Below are 15,847 nucleotides of genomic sequence, written 5' to 3'. Positions count from 1 at the left end.
GCACAAAATCTTCCAGTACAAGCTATGCAGCATCTATAATCATTATTCACCAAAAAAACAAAAAAACAGTTGCACAAACCCTTTGCAATCCTGCCCCTTGGAAACAGAACACACTAGGTGGGACCAATTGCCTTGTTACTTACAACCCATAAAAAGGCATCACATTCTGCTGGAAAGCAGTATATGGTTTTTTTTTTTTTTTGGTTTTGGTCTTTACCTCTGTTTAATTATTTCAATGATCAAAGCCATACCCACCAAGTAGAACATTGAATAGTTTGCATTGACTTCAGGGGATTCTCCAATGCATGTGATATAGAAAACGCCCCGACTCCATTGAAAAGCAATAGTCTGAAGCTCCGCCATACTACATTACGAGCATTCCACATGATCTATTAAAATTCTGATCACTGAAACCACTCTCCATTTTTGGTTGTTGTTTTATTCTGATATTTTTATTTTCCATTCTCTTTCCCAAGCCATATCCTGAGCGTATATAATTATGCCAGGCACATGCACTTACAGCATGCTTAATAATGAAAAAACCTTTATAGCAGTCAGTAATTGACTTGTGTTGTGTGCAATTGCTGTAAGGGTATCTAAAAGCTTCTTTAAATTGTATCCATATTCAATAGGTGAAGCAGCCCAGACTACAGAATTATAATAGTCTGCAGCATAGATCCAAATCAATACCAGGCTTGTCACTAAGGCAGGGAAGGGTAGCTATTCAAACAAACAATTTAGTGCACTTTCCTGTTTGTGAATTATCCACAACGAAGCTTTGATTTTTATTTTACAGATTTGTTCATCATTCATAATTTGACAAATGGCTTATACAAACCATTTGCCATGAGCAATATTTACCTCTGGGCAGAGATCTAGCATAACACTTACCTCCATGCAAGTCCCAATGAAAGTTACTTTGGAATGTAAGTGCTTTGCATCCCATGGGAAGGTTGGCCTCAACCATTTGCTCATAATGCTTCCAACTGAGAGCTTGAGGAAGTCATCCCAGAACTTTTGAACTTAAGCCAGTTTCATCCTATTGTCTTCCTTTCTTGATTAGCAGAAAAATAGATGTTTTCAAAAGTTGGCTTTAGAAATGGGGGGATTAAATGCCTTCAGAAGGATCCCTCTGCCTCACATTACCCAGTCACTCATATTTGTAGGGTTGCCAACCTCCAGGTGGTAAAAAATATGAAAAGATACGTTACTTACGCAAATTGCGCTACTAATCTACGCTTCTGACATTATTGGATGCACTTTTGGCGTACTGTGGAAGATTTTTTGCCTATGAATGTTATATTGGCTTCTTGAAGCTACAAACTGGATTGTTTCATTGTATATATTATATATAGTAGGAGTGCGTGTTTGTCACTATTAGGGTTCGTTGTACAACACCTTGTTAGTTTTTGGCATGTTGTTATCTTCTTAGTTCACTTGAGTAAAATTTATATTGCTTTATAGTGAAAGTTGTGAGCCACATACTGCTGTTTTTTTGTTAGCTTAACCTAGTGCAGCATAGGGGGTTTATTGTTTGTTTCTAACCTCCAGGTGGTGGCTGGAGATCTCCCTCTATTACAACTGATCTCCAGGTGGTAGAAATCAGTTCCCCTGGAGAAAATGGCTACTTTGGCAATTGGACTCTATGGCATTGAAGTCCCTTCCCTCTCCAAACCCCACCCTCCTAAGGCTCTGCCCCCAAAATCTCCAGGTATTTCCTAACCCAGAGCTGGAAACCCTACATATTCCCTATATATTTGGTGGGCTAGAATGAGAGACCAGACCAGCAAGTGAGGTGCTTTTCCCACAGCGATTGCCCCCTGTGTGTTTTTGTCTCTGCAACTCATTGGTCTCTGCAACTCATTTGTCTCTGCAACTCATCTCTGGACAGCAATAGGGATTGCAATAGGCAAGCAGCAGATTGTTGTTAACACTTGTTACTTTTGTAGTCCACACACAACCTCTCCTAATGAGGAGCCAAAAGACATAAAAGTAGCAGCAGCTATTGTTATCTCCACCACTTACTTGCTTCATTCAAGGGACCAGTAAGTAACCTGTCCCTTTGGTGCCTAGAGGCAGAGGACGGATAAGTGAGCAGGTTGCAGTGCCTGATGTTTCTTCTCCCTAACACTCTGGTTCCGGTTTCCAGTAGAGGGCTGACAAACAGGGAGGCAATGAAAAGCAGGAGCAGATGTATATAAAGTGATGGGTTCCAGACAATAGTAGTTAACTTGTTGGAGTGTGGGCCTTAGTAAGCTAAAGGATACAGCAAATACAGGGTGGTGATCTGAACTCCAAGAAAGGCTAGAGAAACTGGCATGGGAGAATGGGTGCTTGCATTTGGAAAGTCAAAAAATCAGGAAGAATGGGCACATCAGAGCCTCTATGCAAGCCTTCTCTTTCACATGGGCTTCACCAATAGAAAACAATGGCAAACTTGTCAGGTAACCTCTTAGGAAATCCACACTAAGAACAGTGGCCATTTATTCATGGAAGGTTTTGCATTGGATTTGTCACTCTATAGCACATTCTGAAGTCACAAACCTCTGCATGGCGGCTTATTGTTGAGTTTTGAGAATATGGATGGGGGGAAAGTGCATCTAAAGAGTGGCAAATCCAATGCAAAACCTTCCATGAATAAATGGCCAGTGACAAAAGCAGCATACAAACAAGGATAAAAGAACATGAAAGATACTGCAGACTTGGCCAACCTGAGAAATCAGCAGTGGCTGAACATGGACTGACACAAACAGGACACAGGGTCTTATTCCAAGACACTGAAAGACTGGACAATTCTACCAACTATTTTGTCAGATTGCACAGAGAAGCCATTGAAATTCATAAACATCAGCACAACTTTAACAGAAAAGAAGAAAGTTTAAGAATGAATAAGGCTTGGCTTCCTGTCCTGAAAACCTCCAGACTAACAAAGACTACAGTCCACAATAGCCATGCAGATTAGCTTTGGATTCCACATGTTAACAGATCACTTCAGGATACAATGGTTCCATATTAACATACCACACCCTCATTAGCACATTATCTTGATACTTACAGGACAATGATTAGCACATTACCTTTGATACTTTGCAGGACAATGACTCAGCTCAAACCCAACCTTCTTCTGACTATATATATTACTCTTCCTACACACTTGACACTGAGAGACACTGTCCTTCAGTGTTACTCCTCTGAAGATGCCGGCCACAGCTGCTGGCGAAACGTCAGGAAAGAAAATACCATGGCCACGGTCACACAGCCCGGATAACCTACAAGAACCAATGAACTCTGACCGTGACAATATTCTAATACATTACAGTTCAGCTGTTTCATAATTTCAGTAACCCTTAATGTAACACATGTTGATGACTCTCATCTTTATTTGGGGCTGTGAAACCAAAAGAATGTGCCATGTATGTGACAGCCAGCATAGTCTAGTGGTTAGACTAGGATATGGGAAATCCAGGTTTGAATCCCCACTCTGACATAGAAGCTTGTGGGGTGATCTTGGGCTAGATACAAACTCTCAGCCTAATCTGTTTCACAGGGTTTTTGTGAAGATAAAATGGAGAAGGAGGAGGTGGAGAAAAAGAGTTGGTTTTTATACCCCGATTTTCTCTATCTTTAAGGAGTCTCAAACTGGTTTACAATCACTTTCCCCTCCCCACAACAGACACCTTATGAGGTAGGTGGGGCTGAGAGAGTTCTGAGAGAACTGTGACTAGCCCAAGGTCATCCAGCAGGCTTCATGTGTAGGAGTGGGGAAACAAACCCAGATTAGAGTCCTCCGCTCACGTGGAAGAGTGGGGAATCAAACCCGGTTCTCCATATTAGAGTCCTCTGCTCTTAACCACTACACTGGGAGAATGATGTAATCTGCTTTGGATCCCTTTGGGGGGAAATGCAGGATCCAAATGAACTAAATAAATAAAGTAAATAACTATATCATGGATTGAAAAGCTTGGTGAATAAGAAAGGGTCGCGTTAAAACTTCCTGATAGATCCATGGAAGGATGGAGCCTTATACATACAAAATATTTAAACTATCTGGTAAAGTGTAGATGACTGGGGAAGGCAGTGGCAAACCACCCCATAAACACAGTCTGCCTACTAAATGTCATGATTTGACTTCACCCCATGGGTCAATAATGACCTGGTGCTTGCACAGGGGTCTACCTTTACCTTTTATAGGCTCTGCAGCATACTAAGAAATGTCAGATTACTGGTTGACACAAAGGCAATAGTTACTTAGAGAAAGGAAAATAATACTTGAAAGTTAATTAAAGTAAGCTATATTAGAACAACTTCTCATTTATTCTTCGAGAGACAGAACCATTCTGCATTGCTTCGGCATTTTCTCCCAGGGCTTAACACTTGTATCATTAGAGGTGCCTCTTATGGTATGTATTTATTTGTTTTGGCAGCAAGTTCTGGAAAGGAGCCACTTGTCAGCTTTCGAAGCACACAGTGCACAGCTACAGATGTTGTAGCAGCAGGTACAGAGAAGCCAGAAGCTGGAATAATGATGCATATCTTTGAACTTTTAAAAAATTCTGAAGTAAGTAAAAACTACTATTTATAAGCCATATCAAGCCCTATTAATAACACTAAACCATAATTAAACTACAAGCCCTTTGACTTCCGCTAGTACGGTGCCAACTTTCTCCGTCTTTACCACCAAAAAGTTCCTACTACTCATTCTTGCATGCCTGCATCCATTTCATCCACCACAGATCTTCCTCTATATGCCCCTTATCATGTGACCATCCTTATCCATACCATGAAGTTATCTCCACCTAGCATTTCTTTCCATGATTTTTATGCAGGTTTATGGGTTTGTCATGTTTTATTTTGTGAACTGCCTCAAACAGGTCTCCAGAGAAGCAGCTTATACGTTTTCAAATCAATCAAGCATTTTAAAACTACTTATCTTTCTAGAGGGATTCACAGTAGCCGACAAGAAAAAGGGACCCAAAAAATCCAAATTACAAAAACAAATAGACATTTTTATTTTTTTTTAGTTTGTAGAGTTTTGTAGCAGTCCTGATTCTGAAGCATTTGCAGGCACTTCTGATACTCCACCATTGATATGTATGAGACTTCCCACTTGTAGGTGTTTCCAAAACAGGCCCCAATTCGTTTTGTAAAATTAATCATTTGTCATGGCCTGAAGGTAGGGTTGCCAACCTCCAGGTGATAGCTGGAGATCTCCTGCTATTACAACTGATCTCCAGGCAACAAAGATCAGTTCCCCTGAAGAAAATGGCCACTTTGGCAATTGGACTCTATGGCACTGTAGTCCTTCCCCTCTCCAAACCCCACCCTCCTCAGGCTCCACACCCAAAATCTCCGAGTATTTACCAACCTGGAGCTGGCAACTCTACCTGAAGGAACATCTATTAATGATGCCTTCCATTCTGAGCTCTGTTTAGTTTGTTACAATTCATTCGATTCAGTACTGTGAGTGATGAGATGCTGTGAATCCAGGACATTCTTTGCAAAATATGACCCTGAGCTTGGCTTTCATCTCCTTCCCCAATACTGGTGAGTTTGGTTTGCTGGGTTCTAATTTCAAGGCCAGTTTCCTTTTGATAAGGCGAGGCCAACAGGTTTTGCTTTGTTTCCAGTTTGACTTTTGAGAAGTTCAGTATATTTCTGAATTAGACAGTGAAGAGCCATTCAGGTTTATCTTTAATTTGTCATGATTTGAATGATTTCCCTATTAGGAAATGAGGTAACGTCTGGGAAATGTAGGTACACGATGTCTGCTTTTTAAAATCTGTAAGCTAACTTTGCTTTCTTTGTCTTTAAAGAAGAATGATGAGCCTGATGCTCCATTGACCTTTTAGAGAACAGAGTTGAATATGGTGTCCAGTGCACTGAAACTTGGGGAGATGATGGAAAGACTGAACAAAAGGTACGTGTGTGCAGACATGCACAATTTTCAAGGATCTCTTGTCATTCAATTTTTGCCCGTTATAATTTTAGCAAAAGCTTTGTTGAGATGGTTCATCAATGTCTGTGAAACAGCACAGCTTTCCTATAGTTTTGTTAGGCCGTCTGAAGAAGTCAGGGCTGATCTTCCTACTTGGCATTACTTTTCAGTGGAATGTTATCTTTTTCAAGAGGCTACATTACTTATAGCTCATTTTCCAGATTTATCCTGCTACTGTAAGCAGGCTTCATTGGGGGTGGGGGGTGGCCAAACACACGAAAAGCAGGTGAGAGATACGAGTGTCCTTAGCGGAGTCACTGTTCACTCATAGTGGCAACTGAGTCATGAAGTAACCAGCCCTACCCATCCACTCACCTTCTCAGGACAGGAAGTGGGCAGTACTAGCTTTTGATTGACTGCAATGGCAATGAGCAGCTGCCTCTTGCTGTTCTCTCCTGTTTCTCAGAAGAGGAACAGGAGATACTAGATGTCATCATTATTGGCAATGGTGTGCATGCATACCACTCCATCTTTTGTTTTGAAGACGGAAGCGAGCTGGACAGAGAGAATGAACAATCAGAGATACGGAGCTGACAAGTGAAAGAGAGGGAGAGATCGATAGAGCGGACAAGCACAGAGAGACTGAAGGAAAAGGAACAGGGAGGGGGCCGACAGCAGGTCTGGGGTAGGGCTGCTCCTGAGCGGCTGCACTTTTGGACAGCTTTTGTTTTGGCACAGGCCAAGGGAATGGGGGAACAAACAGGCTCTCGCCACTCCCACTGCATTTTGGCTGCAGCGTTTGAGAGCGCCCCCCTTCTTACTAGATATCCCCCCATTGATAAGAGCGGGAGCATACCAGCCCTCCACGCCAGCCTGCAGTCTGCTCACGGATAAGGGCAGCAGCATACTAACCCCCCGCAAAGAGTATATCTAAGCTTTCTCCAAAGTTAACATTCCTGGGTACTGAGATAGACACTATAGGGGGTACTTCCAGATTACCGGAAGAAAAACTCCTGGCATTACGGGCACTGCTTACCCTGGTGGCTAACAAGGAAAAATTACGGAACTGCAGTCCGTAATTGGCCATCTAAATTTCGCCTGCAGGGTCGTGGCCCCGGGTCGCGCATTTTGCTCTCAGCTATGTCTAGCCACAAAGGGAGCAAAAGCGCCACACTACTGCATCAGGGTGTCCAAAAGCATCAAGGAGGACATTAAAATTTGGTTACAATTCCTAGAGCAGTATAACGGTATTTCCCTTTGGCAGCACAACTTTGATGCTGGCCGGGACCTGCAAGTCCACTCCGATGCAGCCAGCAGTGTGGGTTTTGGTGTTTATTTCAATGGGCAGTGGTGCGCACAACGTTGGACAGAGAGGTGGCTGGGGTCAGACATTTGTCGGGACTTAATGTTCCTCGAGCTATTCCCTATTGTGGTGGCTATTTCCATCTGGGCGGCACACTTCCAGGACAAAAGGGTCCAGTTCTGGTGCAACAACCAAGCCGTGGTAAGGGTGGTCAACAGGCAAAGATCCAACTCGGAAAGGGTCTTGCAGCTTGTACGCCACCTGGTTTTAATATCCCTATCCAATAATGTTTCTATGATAGCTCAGTACGTGCCCGGTCTAGATAATTGCTTAGCCGATGCGCTGTCTCGTTTTCAGATGGACAGATTCCGTCTCCTGGTGCCAGAGGCAGACCGGCTTCCGCTACCCTGTCCGGCAGAGCTGTGGGCTCTTGGGGACATGTCATTATGACAGGCATCCGGAGCTCAATTGCCCCTGCCACTATCCGGGCGTATGACAGAGCCGCAGCACAATTAGGGGTTTTTATGCACCATATGGGGCAAGTTAATACTTGGCCAGCCACGGAAACAATGGCACTTCAATACTTAGCCCACCTAAAAGACTCTGGGTATGCTGCCAGGACCATCGGAGTTCACATGGCAGCCATCTCGTTCTTTTCAAAAGCCCACGGATTTGCTGACCCATGCGCATCCTTCCGAGTGAGACGGGCCGTCAAGGGCTGGCAGCGAAACTCACCATCCATCAGAGATGCCAGGAGGCCAGTCACGTTACCCATGCTGGCTGGAATTATTTCCCGTCTCCCCGGGATTTGTACTTCACCCTATGAGGCCATCTTATTTGAAGTGGCATTGTCTTTTGCCTTTTTGGGGCTCTTAGGGTCAGCGAATTAGTGGCTCGATCTCGACATGATTTGTCTGGAGGGGCACTGCTATTAGGAGATACACTCCTATCAAAATCGGCACTAACGCTGGTGATAAAACAGTCAAAGACTGATCAATGGGCGAAGGGGACTTCCATCCAGCTGCATGCCATGGGCAATCATGGGCCATGCCCTTTCAGGGCCTTAAAGGGGTTTCTAAAAGTGTGGCCTAACAACGATGGGTACTTGCTAATACATGCCAACTGCACGCCGTTGACAAGATATCAATTCATTAGCGTGTTCAGGGCTACGATCAACACTATGGGATTTCCTGCGGCAGAATATGGAGGATACTCCTTTTGCATAGGGGCAGCCACGCAGGCAGCCGGGGAGGGTCTGGCAGCGAATCAAATACAAGCCATCGGCCAATAGCGCTATGCTGCATATAAATGTTATGTCCAGCCTGACCGTGGTTTTTTTTAACTGTGCTTATGAGTTGCAGGACAATGGCGGACCGTTTGGATCATTGGGCACAGCATCGTGTTTTGGAATGGTCGTTATGCCAGGGCGGCCGGCCGGGGCCAACATTTAGGCTTGGAGAGCTCGGTCCAGATTCAGTGGCTGGGCCAACGGGGCATGTGGTGGCGCTCGCTAATGCCAGTGATGTACCAGCTGGTGGAGGAATACGGGGCTCCCCACGTGTTGGTTCTCCAGTTGGGGGAGAATGATTTGGTCAGCACCTGAGGTAAGGACCTGGCCACAGAGATTTGCAATGACCTTGCAACGTTGGCAGCGGCGTGCCCTACCATGGTGATTTTCTGGTCAGATTTGATGGAAAGGAGGTGCTGGAGAGGCGCCCGCAATATCAAACGGGTAGACGTAGCAAGGAGGAAGGTCACCAACGTGGTTGGTAGAGCTGTGATCGGTTTGGGAGGAATGGTCATTCACCAATGGGACATTTCCTTCTGCATGTCTGCATTATATCGGAGGGACAGTGTGCACCTCTCCAGTTGGGGCATGGATTTGTGGCTACAGAATGTTCGAGGGGGAATTGGCTTCAGCTGTGAAAGGTGGCGGAAGCTGCAGGGGTCCATGAGTACAGGGGTTCCCATGCAGCTTGTTGGCGGATTGGCATGGAGATGTGCCATTTTGGGAGACGTGCCCGGGAAGCGGGGTCGCTTCCCAACTTCGGGAATCCCAGTCTGGGGTTTTGGTAGAGGCTTCCAGGACATGCCCTGGCGGAAGGGCGGGATGTCTGCCTCTTCCCAAGTGGTGGGGGATAACACCCAGTGGCATTCATCCTGGTGTCTTCCTGGCACTGCCATCCCGGTTGCCCACAGCGGGACCGCTGTGGGCTGGTTTTACGGTGCGGCCATTGGCAGAATGGCCAGGGCACCTGACACATCGTACATGCTGCGCCACGGGGTTGCAGCTGTTGCCAATTCCAAGTTGTGGCCCATTTTATTCCAACTTCATTCCAATTTTTACAGTTAATTATTAATAAAGTTGATGTTTAATAAAACTGTGTTGTAATAAAATTGTTAAATAAGAAAGTGTCTTATAACTTTGTCAGTGCACCGGCAGTCCCTCCCAATTAACCCTGGTTCAGCAAGCAAAGTAGATGCTGGAGTTTCTATGGAGAGTCACCTAGTAGCGCCATTCTGGATTGCAGCTGTGTTTTCAGCACTTGGTTTTAATATCCTTTTTCAGTCCACTTGTTATCTGATTCATAGGCTTAATCCCACAGTAACAAGTCAATGAGCATTTTGTGAGCTGTTCAATAGGAAGCAGAATCTGTGTGATCTCTGTGGGGTTTGGAAAATTCAAATCACATTGATAACCACTGCACACGTTTATAGACGCAAGTGTTATAAACAGGAGAAATTAGGAAACTCAGATTATCTATTGTAGAACAGATGAGCTACAAAGCATGGCTATACTGATTCTTGAAGCAAAAACAGATAAAAAATGCAAATGAAACATAGATGAAGTACAATTAATCTCCCAATTGATTCTCAGGAAACCCACTGAAAAATGCCAAACAAAGAAAGCATATAAACTTAATCTCTCTCCAGCCACTATCGCACATACACCAAAAAGACTGCCAAACTTTTCACAATATTAACTGTATACTTGTTTTGCTTGAATTATGTCTAGCCCTAAAATGTTATCATTGTCACTTTCATTGTCAAAATCAATTTTATTTTGTGTCTCTGGCAATATATTCTCCCCTGCACATTGCAGTGAGTGTCACAGTAAAACATAATTTAAAAGTGAGCTTGAAAGACGATGGTTCAGTTGTATAGCACAAAGAGCAAGGGAGGCAGCCACTCACATTGCCTGGACTCCCACATAGGACACAACACATAAACTTCAACACCTGGATGCAAGCAAGAAATCGAGGCTGTCTCCAGAGTTCTGATGTAATATTACTACTCTGGGTATCCATGCTAAACAGTATTAGGCTGCAGCCGTTGCTTCTTCAAGGGTAACTGATGTGAGCTGCATTTCAATGAAGGCATTGTAAAGATTACCACATGTGCACAAATGCAAAGCTGGGAAAGGCCACATGAATGGGAATCTGAATGTTTTTAATGCACACATATTTGTACTAAATACTTTTTTTGCCCTAAAATGGAGACATGTCAGCAAAAACCATAGTAGTGAAATACACTATGGTGTTGTGTTATAGTATAGTTGTTTGATAACAAATACTGATAAGATTTCTCAGAATAGGGCGTTTATTAATAACTAGGAGGGTAAAGAGTGGATACAAGCAATGTATTTATGGGGAGGGGAGGGGAGGCAGCATGGTAGAGCCCAATTTTTTCAGATTTCAAAAGCTAAGCAGGATCGATACTTGCAAGGGAGATCACCAAGGAAGACTCTGCAGAGGAAGGCAATGGCAAACCACCTTTGCTTCTCACTTGCCATGAAAGCCTCTTGCTGGAGTAGCCATAGGTCCACTGCTGCATCTTAACAGCACTTGACGCACATATGTGTGTAGGGAGTAGGGTTGCTAGCTATTGGCTGGAAACCACTAGGAGGGGTGGCGATGTGGGGAATGATGCCATGCCAATGGCACAATGTCACTTCTAGTGAATACCCAGAAGTGACTCCATGTTGCCATCCTGATATCGATGCAATACTCTAAGGTTTGCACAAAACGAAACAACACTTCTGGATATTCGTTGGAAGTGGTGTCATGCTGTTGGTGCGGTGTCATTCTCCCCTCCCCCTTCTAGCAATCTTCCCTACACATACACTGTGTGTACAATTGATTTTACATAGAGTTTTGTCAAAAGCCTAGAGTGTCACATCAAAAGCATACTGGCAACAAGTCACTTTTAGGTATTTGCAAAAAGTGACATTACACTGCTGACCTGTTACCATTTAAAAAATATTTTTCCTCCCGCTGGCCCTCAGCGGGCTGGCAGACAACCTCAACGGAAACCAGGGACCTAGTCCCCCTAGTGAACATTGAGAGCTTGCATAGTGCACAGTCCCTTATATGGATGTATTCTTCAAAATGTATTCTGTATTCTTCAAAAGAGGCACATTAGACCGGCACATGCTTGCATAGGCATCCACCACTTTCAGATAGTAATAGGTGAACTTAAGTTCCCATAGGCTCAGTTTGCAAAAAAATCTAGCAAATTATCAGCAGCACTAAAGAGTTTTTCTCTTATTAAAAAAGGTAAAGGTCCCTGTGCAAGCACTAGGTCATTACTGACCCATGGGGTGACGCCACATCTCGACGTTTACTAGGCAGACTTTGTTTGTGGGGTGGTTTGCCAGTGCCTTTCCCAGTCATCTTCCCTTTACCCCCAGCAAGCTGGGTACTCATTGTATCGACCTTGGAAGGATGGAAGGCTGAGTCAACCTTGAGCCTGCTACCTGAAACCAACTTCCGTCGGGATCGAACTCAGGTCGTGAGCAAAGTTTGGACTGCAGTACTGCAGCTTACCACTCTGCGCCATGGGGCAGGTAAAGGTAAAGGTCCCCGGTGCAAGCACCGGGTCATTCCTGACCCATGGGGTGATGTCACATCCCGACGTTTCCTAGGCAGACTTTGTTTGCGGGTGGTTTGCCAGTGCCTTCCCCAGTCATCTTCCCTTTACCCCCAGCAAGTTAGGAACTCATTTTACCGACCTTGGAAGGATGGAAGGCTGAGTCAACCTTGAGCTGGCTACCTGAAACCGACTTCCGTCGGGATCAAACTCAGGCCGTGAGCAGAGCTTGGACTGCAGTACTGCAGCTTACCACTCTGCGCCACAGGGCTCCTATTATTTCTCTTATTACAGTTCTAAAATTAGTTCTAATTGGTGGACTAACTTCATGCTCTCCCAACTACAACTTCCACCACTACCGCCGCCATCACCACCACACCCACAACCACTACCACCCCACGTACTTACAGAGGCTGTGGCAGACCTTCTTGATCTCTGATTATTTCCCCCTCTTCTTCTTCCTGTAGTGCCCTGCTCTGGTTTGTCTCCAGGGACAAAATCGGAAATGGCATGGAAATTAAGAATCATATTTTCAATTTATGGAAGGAAGAAATGAAATTGATATGAAAAGTTAAAACATATTTTTTAAAAATATTGACCTGTAGCAATAGGCTGTTTTCAAGGTGTTCATCGGTGAGGTGGCAAGACAACTCCAGACTTTGCTGGAAGAACTGGATTACCTGAACCCATTTAAATCAGGCTGGATTTCAGTCCTGATTATGAAACAAAAACAGTTGGTAACCCTAGCTGATAACTGCTGCTGGGAGAGAGACAAGGGGGTGCAACCACTGTTGATTCTCCTGGACCTTTTGGTGTTTTCAGTATCATTCTGGACCAGTTCAGTATTTTATTTAATTCATTTGTACCCTGCCTTTTCTCCAATGGGAACCTCAAGCAGTTTGCATTATTCTCCTATCCTCCATTTTATCCTCACAACAACCCTGTGAGGCATACAGATACCAGGGGCAACACACTCCAATAATGCTGGCTCCGTTTGGTTAGGTCATTCTAGAATATGATGCTGGGAAAAACTGCTTGATTCCTGTCAGGGCTCTGAGCCTCAACTCGACCCCAGCACTGGGATACAACCCACAAATGTCTGTGGGAAGGTCTCACCCTCCTTGCAGGCAGCTGAGAGTGAGCGCAAAGTGGACATGTGGCTTGAGTTCGGACACATAGGTAGGAGTGACAGAGAGTGAAAGGAAGCCACAGGAAACACTGGTGGCTGACCAGCCTCTCCAACTTGGGTTGTATCTGCCAATGAGGTCATCAATTGGTGCCGGTCTGAGAGAAGCCTTGCTGGAGACCAACTGGAAGGAGGGAAGGGAGTGAGCAAGCATCAGGGAGGGCCAAGGATGCCTGGACCAGACTTACCTGGCAGGAATAAATCCCATAAGACCTGGGAGCAGCAGCTGGAGCAGGCACAACAGCAAAGGAGGTGGAAGTGGGGAGGCAAACCTGCCAGCCCTGAGGACTTAGGCAGTGAAAGGGATGGCAATGTGGGGAGAAATAATCCTTTCTTTTTTATCATTTTGGAGCAGAGGAAGGTGAGAGAAGAAGGATTGTTCCTGGTGAGGAGAGGGAGGACCAAAGGGGGATAAAAGGTGGCAGCCTCATCTGAAGAAAAGGAGGCTGAGCTCTGAGAGGTAGAGACAGAGAAAGAGAGAGGGGTGGTGGTGATGGTGGCGGCTGCAACAGGTGTGAGCAAGCCAGTGGTAAAAAAGAGGACTCAGGGTGGAGTAAGCCTTTCCCATTTCTGAGGTTGGTATTGAGCTGCAACCTCCCCAATAAGAATGACAGAAGTGTAGGAGCGGGGAGTCAGGCTTGGCGGGGGTCTCACAATTCCTTTGTATTCCAAATATGGGGACTCACGAGGCTCTCTTTTATATCACTGTGCTCTGTTGTCCTCAGTATATGGATGACATCCATCTCTACTTCTTTTTTTCCAACTAACAGTGCTTTCCTAAGAAGAGTTACTCCAGTCTGAGCCAATTCATTTCAGTGGCCTTAGACTGGAGTAACTCTCCTTAGGAATGCACTGTTAGTCAGGTAAGAGAGTGAATGTCTTCAACTTGAATCTGGTGGTGATACAGGGCTGGGTGAGGACTAATAAATTGAAGTGCAGTCTGGATAAGAGCAAATTGCTGTTGGTCAGGCAAAGATACTTGGAATCTTTCCAGCTGTTTAGACTACCTGCAGTTGGTTTATCAAAGCTGTGGGTTTAAAGGTATGTTTATTTTAAAATATAAACTCACCGTTCTACAAAAAAAAAGTTCAGGAGGAAGTAATGTTTCAGGGCTGATTTTAGGCTGTTTCTCATGTGTTTTATTGCTGATTTAAAACTTTTGGTTGTGTTCTGGTCTTGATGATTTCATTAAATTTTATTGCACTGTTATTCATGCTGCAAACTATCTTATAGCTTTACAGAGAGGCGGGACACAAAGACATAATGAATAAATAACAAACCAAAATCAGCCCTATTCTAGTATCTTCTGATCCACACTCATTAGTGTCGCCCTTGATGAATAGCACCAACTCTTATTTCTTGGTCATTCTGGAATATGACAATGTTGGAAATGGGGTGATATATTGGGAAGTGTTTAAAAAAAACAATAGAAAAGAAAGGACTGTAAGAAGTATTTCACATCATGGCATGAGTCAGTTTTAACACATGAAAGTGACTACACATCTATGGCATACACCAGGCCACTCTCATTCTTATTGTCTTATCATCCCCCTTAGGGTCGTGCAAAAAAAAATACAGTAAATTTCGGGTTTGGGTTTATTGGGCCGGCTTTTTTCAGATAAATCTGGAATACACCGAATATCCATTCCACTGTTCAGCAGCTGTTGAAGTTGGTGCTTTTTAGTTGGAGGGTTTATCCCTCCGAATGGGACTGGGTGAGCCCCATCTTTTAAACGACCCTTCTGCCTCCAAACTATCCTGATCCAGATCACTCCACTGAATAGTGATGGATAGTTTGGTCAGAGCAAGTCGGCTCTGATTACATGACTCCTACCTCAAAAGGGCCCCAACTATGGGGTCCTAACAAAACTACTCGAAGATAGAAACATGGGAGAAAGCACAGAGCTGTGCATCTGAGCAAAGGTGAATAGCTGAAACCCGAAAAAGCCAAATATCTATTTGGCTTTTTTGGGAATCACCTATTTGGCTTCGGACAGATTCCTAGGTTTGGTTATTCGGTAGACCCAAAACCCGAATATTTCTGAAATGGATAATTTGGAGTTTATTTTCAGTTCGGGTCTATCGATATGCACAACTCTAATCCACCTTTCACCCCGATCAGGGACACTGCTTTCTAAATGTTGTTGATTATGGGGAACGTGCATATTCATGGCACTGCCTCTTCATGAAGGTACCATGCTTACAAGCCAGCAATCATACAGAAGTAAGAGGAAAGTCCAGCAAGCCCATTACCCCTCTCCACACATTCATTCAATTTATGGATAGGTCATGTGTATTACTTATGCTATGCAGCTATGATGCACAAAGTAGCTTTTTCCCTCTTTCCCCAATAAACTATGTAATCTATATTAGAATGTATTTAGAGCAAAATGACAAATTAATTTGGGATGTCTACCCCTATGCCACTATAAGCTGTAAAAGTAAGACTCTATTCTTATGAATGATATTTTTCCGCATGGCCTTTATCCTCAAAATCCCTTGTCCCTGACCTGCATTAAAGTCATGAAGATGTAATTTACACAAAGCTTTTTCT

The sequence above is a fragment of the Euleptes europaea genome, chromosome 12 (assembly GCF_029931775.1).
Source record: "Euleptes europaea isolate rEulEur1 chromosome 12, rEulEur1.hap1, whole genome shotgun sequence".
Classification (NCBI taxonomy): domain Eukaryota; kingdom Metazoa; phylum Chordata; class Lepidosauria; order Squamata; family Sphaerodactylidae; genus Euleptes; species Euleptes europaea.
Note: the sequence above shows the minus strand (reverse complement) of the source record.